At 40.2% G+C, this 19,762-nt stretch overlaps 1 protein-coding gene across 3 annotated transcripts in view; it reads right to left on the reverse strand.

The window, feature by feature from the left end:
- PHF24 (PHD finger protein 24) overlaps positions 1-19,762 on the reverse strand; it is a 309,837-nt gene that overhangs the window by 177,185 nt on the left and 112,890 nt on the right. The window contains exon 1 of one of the 3 annotated variants that reach the window (XM_063788646.1): positions 3,908-4,064. The exons of the other annotated variants lie outside the window; for them this stretch is intronic. The gene's annotated coding sequence lies outside the window, so the exon portion shown is untranslated. Of the gene's footprint in view, positions 1-3,907; positions 4,065-19,762 lie in introns of those variants that run through there. 3 annotated transcript variants of the gene reach the window in all.

Genomic DNA, 19,762 nt, shown 5'->3' on the forward strand with positions numbered 1-19,762 from the left:
AAAACATAATCACAGGAACAGTATGAATGTCAAAGAATCTGTGGTAACTTGAGAAGGGTTTGGAAAAAACTTCTGGGCAAAATCAAAGGTGGTGCTAAACAACAATGGGACAAGAAAACAGAATAGACCTATCTGGCTGAATGAAATGAGAGTAAAGAGTGAACCTAAACCTCTTCTTGCTATTGTTGGTGGGGACAGTCTCTAACATGGCCCCCCATGATCCCACCTCCTGGTGTTCATGCTTTGTGTAATCCCATCTTCTTGAGTCTGTGGGTGGATATGTGACTTGATTCTAATTAACAGAACATGGCAAAGGTGAGCAGAAGTCACTCCCATGAAGACATTGCATTATATAACTTCATCTTCTAGCACACTTGCTCTGGCTTAATGAAGTGGCCATGTTGGGAAGGCCCACATGGCAAAGAACTGCAGGTGGACTTTAGATACTGAGAGTAACCTCCAGTTGACATCTAGCAAGAAGCCAAGGTCTTCAATCCTAAAACTGCAAAGAAATGAATTCTGCCAACAATCTGAGCGAGCTTGGAAGAAGATTCTTCCCCAGTCAAGCCTCCAAATGAGAATGCTGCCCAGACAACACCTTAACTGCAGCCTATGAGACCACAAGCAAGGATCAAGCTGGACTCCTGACCCACAGAAACTGTGAGATAACAAATTGTATGTTGTTTTAAGATACCACATTTCAGGTCATTTGTTACATAATAGAAAACCAATATAATGCTGTGGCCATGATTGAAACAGAAGTGTTTGTCAGGTAGCAATGCATATGTGGGTAGCATGGAATTTGAACAGCACCTGCTTAATGTGCAGTGAGACTATTTATAAAGGCAAGCAGAGGTAGGAGGAAGATATGACTGCTCCATAGCATGAGCTAAGGAAGAAATGGGGAAGAAAAAGGCATCTGGGAAATATCACCCTCAGCTCATCCTATAAAGAAATCTACAAAGCTGTGGAGAATCTGAAGCCCTAAGCAGGAAGGAACCACCTCATCCTGCATGTTAACTGTAAAGTATCTTTATGTGCTTTCACTGGCTTCTTATATGTGAGTGGCAGATTTTTATAAAAGGCTTTAAAAATGTAACAGTGATCTTGAGGAAAATGTCAGGTTGGGGATGGGGCAAGAGGACTAAAGCAAAAGAAACTTCTGAAAATGGAAGCAAGGAAACACTAAAAATCAGTGGGTTTCACAGAAAGAAGTCTCAATTTTCTTTGATCTCAGGAGGAAGGAACAATCGGGATAGTTCCCACTGCTTTAAGAAGTGCAAGTGTTCACAAGTCAATGAATAAATGCTGTAAAGATGACTGGGGAAAGCAAAGGGTTTATTTGAGATCACAGCGTCAGCACCCTTTCTTTAGGTCAAAGTGGGCCAGAGAGGGCTGAGGAGACCAAATCTTCAGAACTTGTTTCTAGAAACTATGGAGTCACAATCTCATCATATCCAGTCTGCTTCCTCAGAGACAGAACCTGAATGGTGAGTTGGGTTTAGCAGGGATGATGGTATGTAACCAATACAATAAATATAGATGATTTCTTTGACATCAGGGAAGAGCTACTAAATTTTGGAATTGAGATGGTTTCCATACCACATTTCATTTCTCTTAAATAAACACATCAGTATATAGCAGAATTGCCAGGTCATATAGAGATTCTTTTTAACTTTTTGAAGAACCACGAAATGTTTTCCACAGCAGCTGCACCATTTTACATTTCCACCAGCAATGCACCAGGGTTCCAATTTCTCCACATTCTCACCACACATTATTTTCCTTTTTTTTAAATAGCCATCCTACTGGGTGTGAAGTAATATCTCATTGTGTACGTATGTGTTTATTTGTTTTAATTGGGGCTGGGTCTCCTGTGTTGCCCAGGCTGATCTCAAAGTCCTAGGCTCAAGTAATCCTCCTGCCTCAGCCACTGCCAAGTAGCTGGGATTACAAGCACATGTCACTGCATCCAGCTTCACTGTAGTTTTGGTTTGTATCTTCCTAACGACTAATGATGTAGAGCATGTTTTTAATGTGCGTATTGGTCGTTTGCATATCTTCTTTGGAGAAATGTCTATTCACATCATTTTCCCATTTCTAAATAAAGTTGTTTCTTTCTTGTTGAGTTGTAGGGTTCTTTATATATACTGGATATTAATCCTTTATCAGATATATGATTTGCAACTATTTTCTCCTATTCCATGGGTTGTCTTTTCACTTTCTTTATGGTATTCTTTTATGCATAGAATTTTTAAAATATTGATATTTTATCTGTTTTTTCTTTTGTTACTCATGCTTTTGGTATCAAAATCTAAGAAATTATTGCCAAATCCAAGGCGATAAATATTTTCTCCTGTTTCCTTCTAAGACATTTTAGCCTTGTCTTAGTCTATTTAGCCTTGTCTTAGGCTATTTAGCCTTGTCATTTTAGCCTTGTCTTAGTCTATTTTGTGCTGCTATAACAGAACAAGAGATTTATATCTTACATCTCTGGAGGCTGGGAAGCCCAAGATTGAGGGTCCACTTTCAGTGAAGGCCTTCATGTGGCATCATTTCATGGCAGAAGGTAGAAGGGCAAGAGAGCACGTGAGAAAGCAGGAGAACAAGACAGCCAAACTCACTCTTATAACAAACCCCCTGCCATGACTTACCCATTCCGGAGATAATGTCAATTAATTTACGAGGGCAGAGCTCTCAAGACCTAATCACCTATTAGGCCCCACCTCTCAACACGGTTGCATTGAGAATTAAGTTTCCAACCCATGAACTTTGGGAGACACATTCAAACCATAGTAGCTCTTAAACTTAAGCAAGAGTACATTCTTGCTTCTTCCTCTCCTTTACATTTCTTTCCAAATAAAATCTGTGAAAAACAGATTTCATGAGTTTAATCTTTGTAACCTTGGTCAAATTGCTTAATCTTTCTAAATCTCATTTTAGAAGGGGATAATTTCACAAAGCTGTTGTTAAGAGTTATATGAGATGTTTAAACATACCTAGTATAGTGCCTAGCACACTGGTGCTCAACAATCCTACACATCCTTTATTCTTTCGTTCAAAGGTCTTTTGTTCCAGGACCTGCCAAAGTCAGTTATTCCACTTGATCTTACTGCTTCCTTCTGGACGGTCAAACCCAGGGGCTCAAATCTCCTATCTTTCCTTTAGAGGCCTCACTTGTCCTCGTCCCCCGCTTGGGGCCCTGTGCTCTCGCTGCAGTTTCTACCTCCACTAAAATGCAGCCTGGAGCAACTGGGCTACCATGGAGAAGAAAAATCCGAATAGGGAAAGAGGGGAATGGAAAGAGATCCTACAAGGCCTCCACCTCTGGGCCACGGTGGTCACAAGTGAGGACACATGTAGGCCTATAGGGAGATAAAGGCCAAAGTCCTTGGAGCCGTGGGAAGTCACTCATGGATCCCATGGGAGGATCCCCCTCCCCAGTCAGAGGTTGCTTCCCACAGTTCTAGGGCACAGTCTCAGGTCCTCCTTTTCTAGGGGGCCCTCTGGGGGCTCCACCATCACGAGGCTCCTGCAGCTCCCCTATGTTCCCAGGTGGTCTTCCATTGAGCCAGCTCGAGAGCACCTTTGTGCCTGCTCCCACAGTGACACAGAAGGGCTCCCTAAGGGCCAGTGCCCTCCACAGGGGGGCTCCCCATGGCAGCAAATCCAGAGAGCACCCCGGGAGTCCATTCCCACAGCGGGTCTTCATGGCGGCGGTTCCCCGCAGCACCTCAGGGACTCCCCCCAATAGAGGCAGCTGTCACTCGGGGTTCATCCAGTGACACGGGGGCCACCTTGGAGGCAGCTCCCACGCAAGCACCTCAGAGTCCCCGGAGGACTGTCCACGGCCACAAACCCGCCCCTCAGGTGACGGCCCGGTCCCGCCGCCCCCGTCCCCACTTACCGGGGCCGTCCGGGGCCGGCGGACTCTATACTGCGGGCCCTGCGCTGCCCAGCGGAGCTCGAGGGCCGGCTTGCTAGGCTGAGGGCGGGCAGCATGCAGCGCTGGCTGAGCTGCCGAGTTGAGGCGTGGGCGGCGGCGACGGCGGCGGCGCGTGGGTGGCGGCGGCGCGTAGGCGGTGGCGGCGCGTGCGCCCACGCGAGGCTTTCTTGGCCAGCAGGTGGGCGCGCGCTGCGTTCCGCCCCGCCCCCCCGCGCCTCGAAGTACTGGCCTCGCGAATCAGCTAGGGGCACCGGCGTGCTTACGGTGGGGGGACGCGGAAGTGGGGTTCCATGGGCTCGGATGAGTAGTGGGCCCAGGTGCCAGTTGGCGCCCCCTACGAGCGCCCTGGACTGCGGCGCGGGGACTGAAACAGCCGGCCAACTGCAGCAAGAACAGTGTCCGCCCGGAGGGGGCGCAGGGCTGAGGCCGCTAACACTTTGTTCCGCTCCTGCCCGTAAGGGTGAGAATGACTCTTCCAGCGACTTTGGCCCTCGTGCTCTCTCGCCAAGCTGCCCACCCTAGGCCTCCAGGCTCACGACGCTGGCATTCGGACACTCTCTGCAGTACTCCACAGGCCTCCGGAATGTCCAAATGACCCAACTCTGACTGTGCACTGTTTCCTGAGAGTATTGGTCTCCCATCTCCAGCAGGAAAGCTGGGCTGTCCTGTAACCCACTTTTTGCTGCAGCAACCTCATCCCTCAAGACTATTCAAACAGCCAGCCGTTCTGAAAGCTTTAATGTGCATTACACCAGACCACGTGCTTCGAAGAAAGTGAGGGCAACACAAAGAATATCAAAAACAATTAAGCCACTGATAGCTAATTATAAAGAAATAACTGAAGAAGCACAAATGAAATGCTGAAGATCTTATTTAAATTATTTTATTTATATATTTAGTTTATGTACATTTGGCATACCTTGTGTTTCCAGATGAATTCAATTTCTATACCGTAAAAAAGAATTCATCTCATCTTGTGGGGGATACAAACAAGAACTCATTTTGTCCTTACTGTCATGAAACTTACCAATAAGGACTATAAGGGAGGTATAGTATTTACTATGGTTTTTTTAATTTATTTATTTATTTTTATTATTTTTTTATTATACTTTAAGTTTTAGGGTACATGGGCACAATGTGCAGGTTAGTTACATATGTATACATGTGACATGCTGGTGCGCTGTACCCCCTAACTCGTCATCTAGCATTAGGTATATCTCCTAATGCTATCCCTCTCCCCTCCCCTCCCCCCACCCCACAACAGTCCCCAGAGTGTTTGTTCCCTCCAAAACTCCCTGAAATTTAATTGCCCTTGTAATAGTATATAGAGGTGGACCTTTAAGAGGTGATTTGCCCATGAGGACTCTGCCCTTTTGGATGAGTTTAATGCCTTTTAAAAAGGGCTTTCAGGAGTCAGTTACTCTCTTGGCTCTTCTCCTCTGCCATGTGAAAAACAGCATTCCCCAACTCTGGAAGATGCAGTGCTCAAGGCACCATCTTGGAAGTAGAGACCAGGTCCTTACCAGACACCAAACTGTTGGTGCCTTGATCTTGGACTTCCCAGCCTCCAGAACTGTAAGAAATAAATTTCTGTTCATTATAAATTACCTAGTCTGTGGTATTTTGTCATAGCAGCACAAAATGGACTAAGGCAATACTATATTTTGCTATTTTTTTGGCGGGGGGATGGGGTCTCCCTCTGTTACCCAGGCTGGAGTACAGTGGTGTGATCATAGCTCACTATTGTCTCAAACTCCTGGGCTCAAGCAATCCTCCTCCCTCAGCCTCTGGAGTAGCTGGTATTACAGGCATGAGCCACCCACCCAGCTTGCTATCACTTTTAGACACAAAATGCTAGATACTAAACACTACATACATATATAAGTCATTTAAACTTCACACTACTATGAAGTACTATACTTTTATTATTTTCATTATACAGCTATAGAAACTGAGGTGCAGAAAGATTAAACAACCTCCCTAAGGTCACATAACTTAATATGTGGAATCTAGGTATTCTGAATCCAGAGCCCTTACTCCAAATCAGGTTGACTGTACTGCCTCCAGGACCACCTTTAAAGTGTGGCAGGATCCCAGATAAATATGTTTTTGCAAGGATCTTAAGTATGTAAACAATTTGATTAAAATATCTACTGCAAAATCCATGGACTCATATGAAGTGTAATGTTTTATTAATGAAGATTTGAAATAATGGCTAAGGAAGTGGTACTTACATATTTGTTTACTGTTATGTCAGTGCACATAAAGCTTCTTGGTGGTGTCTAGGCACTGTTCTTGTTCAAGTCTAATTACCATCTCTTTCTGTCTTTATTATCAGATGCACCGCTTCTGGTTAATTTCACATCTCCCACATAACAAAAAGTAATGATGCTATTGTTACTCTTCAGAACCTGTTTGTATCAAGACAATATAGATCTTCTGCCTTTATGGCTTCCTATCACTTATTTAGCGCTAATTAAATCATCTTGCCACCTGTGAATACTGACTTCTAAAGACTCTCTCAGTGGTTATTACTGAATTTCATTAATGATGACCACAAATTCAAGTCTTATCCAGAGGATACGGTCAAATGTGAAATGATCACTTGTTTTCTGGATTGTTAAATATACCCTTTGGGATTTTATAATATAAATATAAATCTAGAACAACATGCCTTCCAACCACGGCTTTTCTTGAATTTTTTTTTAGGCCATAATCACTGCATTCCTTGAGTGAGCTCTTTCAATGTTTACTGCATCCCTACTTTACTCACACTGCCACTAGCAGAGAGAATAGGTGGGAGGCTGTTGACTTAGTGAGAGGAGCAATCCCGTTGGCAGAGGCTATCTGATACTCTTCTAGCATGGCTTAAGATCAACCAGGGAATACCCCCTTTATAATAAAAATGCCCAACAAACTAGGAATAGAATGAAATTTCCTTAATCTGGTAAAGGGCACCTATTAAAACCTCAATAGTAGCATCATACTTAATGGTAAAAGACTGAATGCTTTCTCCCTAAGATCAGGAATAAAACAAGTATGTCCACTCTCACCACTTATACTCTACATTGTACTGGAGGTTCTAGTCAGGGCTGTAAGGCAATAAAATCAAGTAAAAAACATCCAAATGAGAAAGGAAAAATAAAACTATCTGCAGATGATTTGATCTTGTATACAGAAAACACTAAGGAATCCACTTAAACAACCTGTTAGAATTAATAAATAAGTTCAGCAATGCTGCAAACTGCAAGATCAATATACAAACTTAATTTTATTTCGATGTACTTGAATGAACAATACAAAACCGGAATTTTAAACAATTCCATTACTAATAGCATCAAAACAATAAAATACTTACGAATAAGTTTTGCAAAACTTATAATCTGGGCCAGGCACAGAGGCTTATGCCTGTAATGCCAGCACTTTGGGAGGCTGAGGTGGGTGGATCACTTGAGGTCAGTAGTTCAAGACCAGCCTGGCCAATATGGTGAAACCCTGTCTCTACTAAAAATACAAAAATTAGCTTGGTGTGGTGGCAGCCACCTGTAATCCTGGCTACTCAGGAGGCTGAGGTGGGAGAATAGCTTGAACCCAGGAGGTGGAGGTCTCAGTGAGCCGAGATCGTGCCACTGCACTCCAGCCTGGGTGACAGAATGAGACTCTGTCTCAAGAAAAGCACACACAAAAAAAACCCCAAAACAACAACAACAACAGCAACAACAAACTTTTACTCTGAAAACTACAAACCATTGTTGAAAGAAATTAAAGAAAAGCTAAGTAAAGATTTTTTTAAACCCCATTTTCATGGATTGGAAGACATCATTAAGATAACAATATTCCCCACATTGATCTATAGATTCAAAACAATGCCTCCCAGAATCCCAGCTGACATTGTTTTAGAAAGCGATAGATGATTCTAAAATTCATATAGAATTGCAAGAGACCCTGAACAGCCCAAGCAATCTTGAAAAAAAAATAAAGTAAGAGGACTCACACTTCCCAATTTCAAAACTTACTGTGAAGCAACAGTAATTAAGTCAGTGTGGTACTGGCACAGGGATAGATAAGTACATCAATGAAATAGAGTTAAGAGTACAAAAATAAGCCCATACATCTATGGACAACTAAGTTTCAACAAGGCTACCAAGATCAGTCAATGAGAAAATACAACAACAATGAAAATACATTCAACAAACAATGCTTGGCCAACTGTTTTCTTTTGTATCCACATACAAAAGGATGAATTTGGACCCTTACCTCACACCATACACAAAGTTGGATCTAAGACTTGAACAAAAAGCTAAAACTATAAAACTCTTAGAAGACAACATAAGGGAAAGCATTCATAATGTTGGAGTTGGCAATGACTTCTTGGATATGACACCAAAAGCACAGGCAACAAAAGAAAAAAATAGATAAATTGGACTTTATTGAAATTAAATAAAAACTTTTGCACATCAAAGGACTATCAAGGGAGTGAAAAGGCAACCCAAAAATGGAAGTAAGTATTTGCAAATCATATATCTGATAAGGGGCTTGTATCTGAAATACATAAAGAACTCTTATAACTCAGTAACAGAAAGATAAATAACTAGATTTTAAAGTGGACGAAGGATCTGAATAGACATTTCTCAAAAATAAGTTATACAAATAGCCAATAAGCACATGAAAAGATGCTCAACATCATTAGTCATCAGAGAAATGCAAATCAAAACCACAGTGGGTGACCACTTCATACTCACTGGGATGGCTAGAATCAAAAAGTCAGATAACAACAAGTGTTGAGGAGGATTTGGAGAAATAGAACCCTCATACATTGCTGATGAGAATGTAAAATGGTGCAGTTGCTTTGGAGAACAGTTTGGCAGCTCCTCAAAAGGTTAAACAGAGTTGCCATATGACCCAGCAATTTCACTCCTAGGTATATTCCCAATAGAAATGAAAACGTATGTCCACACAAAAACTTTTACATGAATGCTCATGGCAGCATTATTTATAATAGCCAAAAGATGGAAACAACCCAAATGTTCATCAGCAAATAAATGGATAAACAAAATATGGTATATCCATACAATGGAATATTATTCAGCCATTAAAAAGAATGAAATACTGCTACATGCTACAGTGAACCTTGAAAACATAATGCTAAGTGAAAGAAACCAATCACAATAGATAGTATACTATATGATTCCATTAATATGAAAGTCCAGAATAGAAAAAGCTATAGAGACAGAAAGTAGATTACTGGTTACCTAAGAACTGGGAGGAAACAGATGTGGTAGATAAAAGGTACAGGGTTTCTTTTTTGAGGTGATGAGAATGTTCTAAAACTGTAATGATGGTTGCACATATCTGAATATGCCAGAAACCACTGAATTGTCTACTTTATGTGGGTGGATTTGGTATGCATGCTATAGTCTGTATATTATAGCTCAATAAATATTTTTCAAGCATGGATTCTGGAGTCAGAGAGAACTACATTCATACCCCAAAACTGCAATTAGTAGATATGTGTCCTTGGGGGTGGTTTCTTAATACATCTGAGTCTTAGTCTTCTTATCTATGAAATGAGGATTTAATAAAATAATGTAGATAAAAACAGTCTAATGCCTGGAATAAAGTAAATATTTAATAAATGTCAACTATTAATAGTTACCATTTATGTTGCCCAAGATTACAAAATCGTTTAATGCTGAAATTCTAATTTCACAAACATTACTCGGTGTTCTTTATATAACACTGCCCTTAAGCCTATATCCCCAATGACACAGCAGGGGTGGTATATAAGAACTTTATATATTATATGTGACAATGTGTTAGTTTGGAAAAACAGACTTTTTTATTCTGCCATTGACTCACTCCTTCCTCACATCACCTCAAACTTACTCATCAACTCAATTCTCTCTTCAGATTGCTGAACTCTCTTTCATGACAGAAACCCAATTCAAACAAATTTGAGAGGATAAAGGAATTTATTGATTCACATAATAGGAAGTTGGGAAGTCCAGGGGTGGAGCTGAGTCCAAATAGTTAAAAATGTCATTTCTTTGCAACCTTCGGTCTCTCTCTGGCCCCTTTTACTCCCACCAAGCTTGGGTTTTGACAAGCTGGAAGACTAAGAACATAGCTGGAGACAGTTTCAGAGTCATGTCATACCAGTTTAGCAGCCCCAGTGAAAAGAGAAAACATCTCTTTCTTAGCATCTATATGAAAAATCTTCCAGCAGCTATGTGAAAAATGTATTTTTTAAGCTTAGGAGAATTTTATCAAGAGAGCGCATACTAATGCTGCATATTATTGCTGAGGCCTATATTTAGTGTTCTTCCTCAAGGCTAAAATGTATGCCTTGTTTTAATATGTAAAAGGGTCTACTGCAAGAAGCCAGCTTTATGGACATAGGAAGAGTGTAAAACATGCCTATTCCAGTTGGAAATGGCATTCTGGCCATCTCTCCCATCATAAAACATTTTCGTCAAGGAAGGCGCTTAGAATATTAACAGTCTGATGAGGTTGTTAGCCCTGCTCCATACACCCAGAAGAATAGCAGAACCATTTATGCTTCACACTGCCAAGGTACTGAATTTTAAAGGAAACAGATCCTGGTCCCCTCTTACACTCCTGTTTTCACAGTCATGCCTCACCCCTTTGCTTTTCTCTGACCTAACCTTGGCTTTTTAACAGATTTAGAATGTGCTGCGTCCAGGATGTCTGTGGGCTGCTGCTTTTTTTTTTTTTTTTCTTTTTAGAACTCAGCAAATTAATGGCTTCCCTGATAAAGAAGCTAGTCATTGACTTGATAGCTCAAGATATATCAAAACGGTATTCATTTAGAACATACTAAATATTCCAAAACAATTGCTCTTTAATTTTCCCTAGTGTGTTTTTGGCAGGGAGTCTTTAAAAGACATCCACCTGAGATGATGCTAATACTGGGTCACCACCTGGAACATGATTGTTGATTGGCAAGCTGAACCTACTCCAAATTCCCCAGGGGCCTCGTAGCCTGGCGATGTATCTGTGTTCTTTCTGCATGGTTTATGCTTGAATAATAGAAAATGTATTTAGATGGCTCATTGCTAGGGTATGGGAAATGCATATCCCCTGAGATATGGTTTAAAGGAAGCACACTGAGAGAGTGGCACAAGTAGGTGAGGGAGCAAGGATTTGTTTATGTTTAATCAGGGTCTATTAGAATTCTAATGGCTGCAAGTCTAATGGCAGGAAGTCTCAAAACCCGTTTGGGAAGGAGAATTTCTAGATGAAGTCAGTGAAGGTCAAAGTGAAACACCCCGAGGACAGTAAGGTTTGAGGTTTTGTAGTGGGCAGCCAGATCAGATAGGAGGATCAGAGGCTCAGCCTTCTTAGCATTTAAGATACTACAATGGAAAGGATCTGAAAATCCTGTCCACATAGGGAATTTCTTGACTACTTGAGCAGCCTTTTCAGATTGTAACCTGGCACTGTCTAATCATGTGACCTCACAACAAAGTCAGACATATTTAATCCAGAAATTAGTTTCATTTGGTAAGGGGTTGCAGATTTATAAATATCGTTTTGCTTTTCAGGTTAGATTAGGATGCAGAAAGAGTTTTCAATATTTTTTTAAACACTGACAATCACTGAGTATTAACGGAAACATAATGGGTGGAAGTTCAAATCAGGATGATGCATGGGATGGATTACCTTGCTATGATGCAAATGTGTACAATAAAGATTCTATGACAGAAAAAAAATCTAAGGGAAGGTTGGTGATTGGAATGACCTGGGTCACGTGGCCATTACTGGAACGACCACTGTGGCCAGAAGGATGAGACTCTACAATTGGCTAGGTCTGGGTCTCATGCCCACCTTGTGATTAGGAAGTGGGGTACTATAATTGGCAGCCGAATGAGAACCACATGGAGTGGAGCAGGGGAAGGTCTCCAGAGGAGAGTGTTGCTGTGAGTAGAAGAGAGTAAAGGAGTTGATGGGCAGATTAAAAGGAAGAAACAAACAATAAAAACTGGATACCCATTCTACTCTCTCAACTAGACCATTCTTCTTTCTTATTTCATTTTATTTTTACTTCAAGTTCCGGGATACATGTGCAGAATGTGCAGGTTTTTTACATAGGTATAGATGTGCCGTGATGGTTTGCTGCACCTATCAACCCATCATCTAGGTTTTAAGCCCTGCATGCATTAGGTATTTGTCCTAATGCTCTCCCTCCCCTTGCCCCCCACCCCCAACAGGCCCCACGGTCTGTTGTTCCCCTCCCTGTGTCCACGTGTTCTCATTGTTCAACTCCCACTTATGAGTGAGAACATGCAGTGTTTGGTTTTCTGTTCCGGTGTTAGTTTGCTGAGAATGATGGCTTCCAGCTTCATCCGTGTCCCTGCAAAGGACGTGATCTCATTCTTTTTTTTTTTTTTGAGATGGAGTCTCACTCTGTCGCTCAGGCTGGAGTGCAGTGGCGCGACCTCAGCTCACTGCAAGCTCTGCCTCCTGGGTTCACGCCATTCTCCTGCTTCAGCCTCCCGAGTAGCTGGGACTACAGGTGCCCGCCACCAAGCCTGGCTAGTTTTTTGTATTTTTAGTAGAGACAGGGTTTCACCATGTTAGCCAGGATGGTCTCAATCTCTTGACCTCGTGATCCGCCCACCTCAGCCTCCCAAAGGATCTCATTCTTTTTTATGGCTGCATAGTATTCCATGGTGTATATGTGCCACATTTTCTTTATCCAGTCTATCATTGATGAGTATTTGGGTTGGTTCCAAGTCTTTGCTATTGTAAATAGTGCTGCAATAAACATACATGTGCATGTGTCTTTATAGTAGAATGACTTATAATCCTTTGGGTGTACCCAGTAATGGGATTGCTGGGTCAAATGGTAGTTCTGGTTCTAGATCCTTGAGGAATTGCCACACTGTCTTCCACAATGGTTGAACTAACAGTGTAAAAGTGTTCCTGTTTCTCTACAGCCTCGCCAGCATCTGTTGTTTCCTGACTTTTTAATGATCGCCGTTCTAACTGGTGTGAGATGGTATCTCATTGTGGTTTTGATTTGCATTTCTTTGATGACCAATGATGATGTGCTTTTTTTCATATGTTTGTTGGCTGCATAAATGTCTTCTTTTGAGAAGTGTCTGTTCATATCCTTTGCCCACTTTTTGATGGTTTTTTTTTCTTGTAAATTTGTTCAAGTTCCTTATAGAGTCTAGATATTAGACCTTTGTCAGATGGGTAGATTGCAAACATTTTCTCCCATTCCGTAGGTTGCCTGTTCACTCTGATGCTAGTTTCTTTTGCTGTATGGAAGCTCTTTCGTTTAATTAGATCCCATTTGTCAATTTTGGCTTTTGTTGCAATTGCTTTTGGTGTTTTAGTCATGAAGCCTTTGCCCATGCCTAGGTCCTGAATGGTATTGCCTAGGTTTTCTTCTAGGGTTTTTATGGTTTTGAGTTTTACATTTAAGTCTTTAATCCATCTTGAGTTAATTTTTGTTTAAGGTGTAAGGAAGGGGTCCAGTTTCGGTTTTCTGCATATGGCTAACCAGTTTTCCCAGCACCGTTTATTAAATAGGGAATCCTCTCCCCATTGCTTGTTTTTGTCAAGTTTGTCGAAGATCAGATGGTTGTAGATGTGTGGTGTTATTTCTGAGGTCTCTGTTCTGTTCCATTGGTCTATATATCTGTTTTGGTACCAGTACCATGCTGTTTTGGTTACTGTAGCCTTATGGTATAATTTGAAGTCAGGTGGTGTGATGCCTCCTGAAATCTTAGTTTTCCCTGTTTCATTTTTCTCTCTCAGCTATTAGAACAAATTAATAAATTCCTATGATTTTTTCCATTCTAAATGTTTCTCATCTTCTTTCTGACCATTATAAATGCCATCACCTTAGTCAGATCTTCATTATCTCACACCATCTTGTGTTGATAAACTCAAAATTAGTCTCCCTGCCTTGTCTCTGTAAGACCAGTTCGTCTGAATTCTGTAACTAGTTGAAATTTCTTTTTTTTAATTTGTATAAAATTATGAGGTACAAGTGTAATTGTGTTACTTGGATATATTGCATAGTGGTGAAGTCAGAGCTTTTAGTGTAACTATTACCCAAATAATGTACATTGTATCCATTAAGTAATTTCTCATCTTCCACTCTCTCCCACTCCCCCATCCTTCCAAGTCTCTGTTGTCTATCATTTCACATTCTGTGTCAATGTGTACACATTATTTAGCTCCCACTAAATGAAACTTCTTTAACCACCATCTTCATCATCTAATAATGATAATGTCACCACTTAAAAAAAATCTGTGGTACTTCTTCATATTGTCAAAGAATGATTCCCCACACAGAAGTCCTATATGTATCATTATATATGATATAGTGACTCTTATTGTATCAGGATATGATTGTGCCTATAAGTCTATAAAAGGGCAATTTCATGTTTCTATATAAGAGGTGGAAAATTAAATCTTGCAAAAAGAATAGTGTCAATCCCTTAGGGAAAAATCACCTGGGAAAAAGATATCTTCTAGACTAGAAATTAGAACTCTGATTGAACAGCAAAAAAGGGAAAGTGTCAATTGGTCTGGACCACAAAGGTATCAAAGTATGCAGAAGGTAGCCTCTAAGTAGCTAGACAATTAGATAATTTTCTTACATTGAGGCAAGGCAGGAATTAGCTATTATTAATAAGTTATAATAACAAATACATGAACTTCTTGCTATGTGCTATCATTAAGTATTTATATACATTATTTCATTTCATCCTCAAAATAACCCTATGACAAAAGCATTAATTTACCCATTTTACAGATTCAGAAACTATATTTCAGTGAGATGAAGATTCTTGCCCAATGTTATATGGTTTAATGGCAGCGCTAGGATTTAAATACAGGATTATGTCAAAGCCCAAGTGCCCAGAATATTCCTATTTTTTCCCTTCTGGAAGTCTTCTCTGTTTGCTTTTTCAGATTCTATCTGCTTGCTTTGTTTTCACTTAATCTTTTAGTCTATTGGAAAGGCTTTTTTTTAAAGTATGTCTTACAAAGGACTAATATCCAGAATCTATAAAGAACTTAATTAAACACATCAACAAGAAAAATCAAATAAACTCATTAAAAAGTGGGCAATGGACATACAGACACTTCTCAAAAGAAGATATACAGGTGGCCAACAAACATGAAAAAATGCTCAACACCACTAATCATTAGTGAAATATAAATCTAAACCACAGTGAGATACCATCTCACACCAGTCAGAATGGCTATTGTTAAAAAGTCAAAAATGACAGATGTTGGCAAGGCTGTGGAGAAGAGGGAAAGCTTATTCACTGTTGGTGGGAGTGTAAATTAGTTCAAACACTGTGAAAAGAAGAGTTCTCAACTAAAAATAGAACTACCATTTGGCCCAGCAATCCCATTACTGGGTATATACCCATAGAAAAATGAATTGTTCTACCAAAAAGACACCTGCACTTGCATGTTCATCACAGCACGATTCACAATAACAAAGACATGGACTCAACCTAGGTGCCCATCACTGGTGGAGTGGATAAATAAAATGTCATACATATGCACCATGGAATACCCTGCAGCCATAAAAAAGAACAAAATCTTGTCCTTTGCAGCAACATGGATGCAGCTGGAGTCCATTATCCTAAGCAAATTAATGTAGAAACAGAAAACCAAATAATATATGTTCTCACTTGTAAGTGGGTGCTAAACATTGAGTACACACAGACAAAGATGGGAACAATAGATACTAAGGACTCCAAAAAGCAGGAGGGAGGGAGAGGGGCAAGGGCTGGAAAACTTCCTATTAGGTACTATATTCACTATTTGGGTGATGGGATCAATAGAAGCCCAAATCTCAGCATCACACAATGTACTCTTGTAACAAACCTACACATGTACCACCTGAATCCAAAATTTAAAAGAAAATTATGACTTATATTAACAGATAGAAAAATTGACTCTTTTTCATGTGTACAGTTCTGAGAACTTTAACATATGTATAGATTTTTATAACCACCAACAAAATCTGGATACAGACCAGTTCCATCACCTCAAAGATCTCCCCCATGCTAACCCTTTGTGGTCACACCTTTTCTCTACCCCCTAATCCTTGACAATCACTGATACGTTCTCTATAATTATAGTTTGGTTGTTTCAAAAATGTCACATACATGGAATGATACAATATCATACTGATACGAAAGGGAAGTGCTGGGAAAGGAAGAGCGTGGTCCCTTTAAATGATACTGAATGTGGGAAGGGAAGTGCTGGGTAGAGGAGGGCATGGTCCCTGGCTAGGGCTCCACCCCCACGGACCTAAGTGAAGACAGGCATTTTGATTTTTCCTGCCCAAATGTTGCATTTCCCACGGCCACCCTGGCCTGCCGCGCCCCCATCCTGTGCCTATAAAACCCCCCCGAGACCCTAGCAGGCAGACACACAAGCTGCTGGACATCAAGAGGAGCAGATCAGCAGAAAAAGACACGAGCAGCTAGATGTCGAGAAGCCATTGAGGGGAGCACACCGGCAGAAGGGCACACGACAGAGACCGGCACACCGCAGGATATCGACTGGTGGAATAAGGCAGAGTTTGGCCTGGGCAGTCGGAGGAGAGTCTAGGCCACTGAGCTGCCCGACTCCGGGGGAGAACCTTCCCAATCCATCCCCTTCTGGCTTCCTCCATCTGCTGAGAGCTACCTCCCTCAATAAAAGGTTGCACTCATTTTCCAAGCCCCGGTGTGATCCAATTCTTCTGGTACACCAAGGCAAGAACCCAGGATACAGAAAGCCCTCTGTCCTTGCGACAAGATATAGGGTCTAACTGAGCCAGTTAACACGAGCCACCTACAGAAGGCAAAACTAAAAGAGCACTCTGTAATACATACCCACTGGGGCTTCAGGATCTGTAAACATTCACCACTAGACACTGCCGTGGGGTCAAAGCCCCACAGCCTGCCCATTTGTATGCTTCCCTAGAGGTTTAAGCAGCTGGGCACGGAAGAAGCAAGCCACACCCCCATCGCACGCCCTGAGAGGGAGACAAGGGAAGCTATCCTGTTGCAACACCTTTTGAGGCAGACTCGTTTCACTCAGCATAAGGCCTTTGAGATTTACTGAAGTTGTTGGGTGTATTCTTTTAATTGCTGAGTTTATTCTGTTGCATAGGTCTATCATACATTCATTGGATGGACGTTTGTTTATTCATCTGTTCATTGAATGACATTCGGGTTGTTTCCATTTTTGGCAAACATGAATGGAGCTGCTATGAGCATTGGCGTATAACAAGTTTTTGTGTGAGCATAAGTTCTCTTTTCTCTGGTATAAATACCTAGGAATGGGGTTGATGGGTCATATCCTGGAAAGTATATGTTTAACTGTATAAGAAACTGCCAAACTATTTTACAGAGTGGCTGTACTATCTTGCATTCCTGGTAGCAATGTATGAGAGATCCAGTTGCGCTGCTTTCTTGCTAGTACTTGATATGGTCAGTGCTTTCTAATTTGAATTTTCCAAATGGTGCATGATCTTGTACATCTTGTTCTTATTTGCCAACCTTACATCATCTTTGATGAAGTGTCTTTTTGAGCTTTTGGGCATTTTTTAAATTGGTTCATTTATTTTCTTCGTGTCGAGTTTTGAAAGTTTTTTAAAATGTAGGTCCTTTGTTGGATGCTTGATTTGCGAATAATTTTCCCAGTCAATATCTTGTTTTTTTTTTTTTAATTTTTTAACAATGTCTTTTGCAATGAAGAAATTTTATTTTGATGAAATTCAATTTTTTTTTTCTTAGGGGCCATTCTTTTAGTATCATGTCTAAGAATTATTTTCTAATCCTTGGTCACAAGATTTTCTCTTAGGCTTTCTCCTAAAAGTTTTATAGTTTTATATTTTATACTTAGGTTTATGACCCATTTTAAGTTAATTTTTAATAATATAAAGTGAGAAGTTTAGGTTAAGTTTTACTGTTTTGCATATGGATGACCACATGTATATGGATGATCAACACTAGTTGATGGAAAAAAATCCTTTCTTCATTGAATTTATTTTGTACCTTTGTCAAATACTGAATGGCTTTATTTGTGTAGATCTATTTCTAGAGTCTCTCTTTTGTTCCATTCTTTCTTTCTCTCTCTCTTTCTTTTTTTTTGTTCAGGGTCTCACTGCCACCCAGCCTGGAATGCAGTGACATGATTATGGATCACTGCAGCCTCAACCTCCTCGGCTCAAGTGACCCTTACACCTCAGCCTCCCAAGCAGGTAGCTAGGACTACAGGCATGTACCACCATGCCTGGATACCTTTTCTTATTTTTTGTAGAGATGGGATTTTGTCTTGTTGCCAAGGCTGATCTCTAACTCCTGGGCTCAGATGATTCTCCCACCTCGGACTCCCAAAGTGCTGGGATTACAGGTGTGAGCCACTGCTTTTGGCCAACCTTGTCTACATCACACTATCCTAATTAATGTAGTTTTATAGTAAGTCATGACTTTGGGTAATATGATTCCTCCTACTTCTTTTTAAAAATTGTTTTGTCATAGGTTTTGCTTTTAATAGTCAAACATTTCAAACAACTCAATAGGGCAAAAATCTATAATATTTCCATAGAATTTTACCATTTCTCTTGTTTTTTCTTCATTCCTAATGTTCTAAGTTTCCTTCTGTTTTCATTTCTCTTTTAATCAATTATTGTAGACTAGGTCTCCTAGCAATTAATTCTTTTAGTCTTCCTTTTTATTCTTCTCAGATAATTGCCTTAGTTTACAATTATCTAAAGAAATTCTGAAGAATATTTTCACTAGTTATAGAATTCTGGGTTGGCAATATTTTTTCTTTTAGCATTTTAAAGGTGTCATTTCATTTTCTTCTGGTGTCTATAGTTTTTTTTTTTTTTCTCTCTCTCTCTTTTAAAGACAGGGTCTTGCTCTGTTGCCCAGACTGGAGTGCAGTGGCATGATCACAGCTCTATGCAGCCTCAATCTCCTCAAGTGAGGCTCAAGAAATCCATGATTTCTGATGAGAAACTGCAATCATTGAAATCTTGTTGCCCTATATGAATGTGTTGTTTTTTTCCTGGTTTCTTTCACAATTTTTTCTTTATCTTTATTTTTCAACATTTAGTTATTATGTGGCTGAGCATAAATTTCTTTGTATTTATTCCATTTGGGGTCCATTGAGCTTCTTGAAATTGTATCTTTGTATTTTTTACCAAACTTGAGAAGTTTTGGGGCATTGTTTCTTCAAGTATTTTTATACACCATCTCTCTCTCTCTTCTCCTTATGTGACTTCAATGGTATGCATGTTAGACATTTTGGTACTGCTCCACATGTCCCTCAGGCTCTATTCTTTTTAAAAAAATCTTTATATTCTGTGTTGTCTAAATCGAATAATTTATGTTGATATATATTCAAGTTCACTGACATTTTTCACTGCTTTCTTTATTGTGCTCTAGAGTCAAGCCAGTGAGTTTTTAAATTTTGGTTATCACATTTTTTGGTTTGAAATTTTTTATTTGGTTCTTCTGTATATCCTCTATTTCTTTGCTGAGATGTTCTATTCTTGTTTCCAGTGTTCACCCTTACTTGTTGGAACATTTTTATAATAGCTGCCTTAATTCTCTCTCAGATAATTTCAATTTCTGTCTTATCTCAGCATTATTATCCGTTGGTTGTATTTTTCTATGCAAGTTGAGCTTTTCCTGGTTTCATATGTTGAATAACTTTGCATTGTATCCCAGACATTTTGAGTATTATTTTATGGGACTTTGGATTTTGGTTAAATCCTATAGATAACGTTAATGTTTTAATTTTAGCAGACAATAG

This window comes from Pan troglodytes, chromosome 11, assembly GCF_028858775.2.
Source record: "Pan troglodytes isolate AG18354 chromosome 11, NHGRI_mPanTro3-v2.0_pri, whole genome shotgun sequence".
Classification (NCBI taxonomy): domain Eukaryota; kingdom Metazoa; phylum Chordata; class Mammalia; order Primates; family Hominidae; genus Pan; species Pan troglodytes.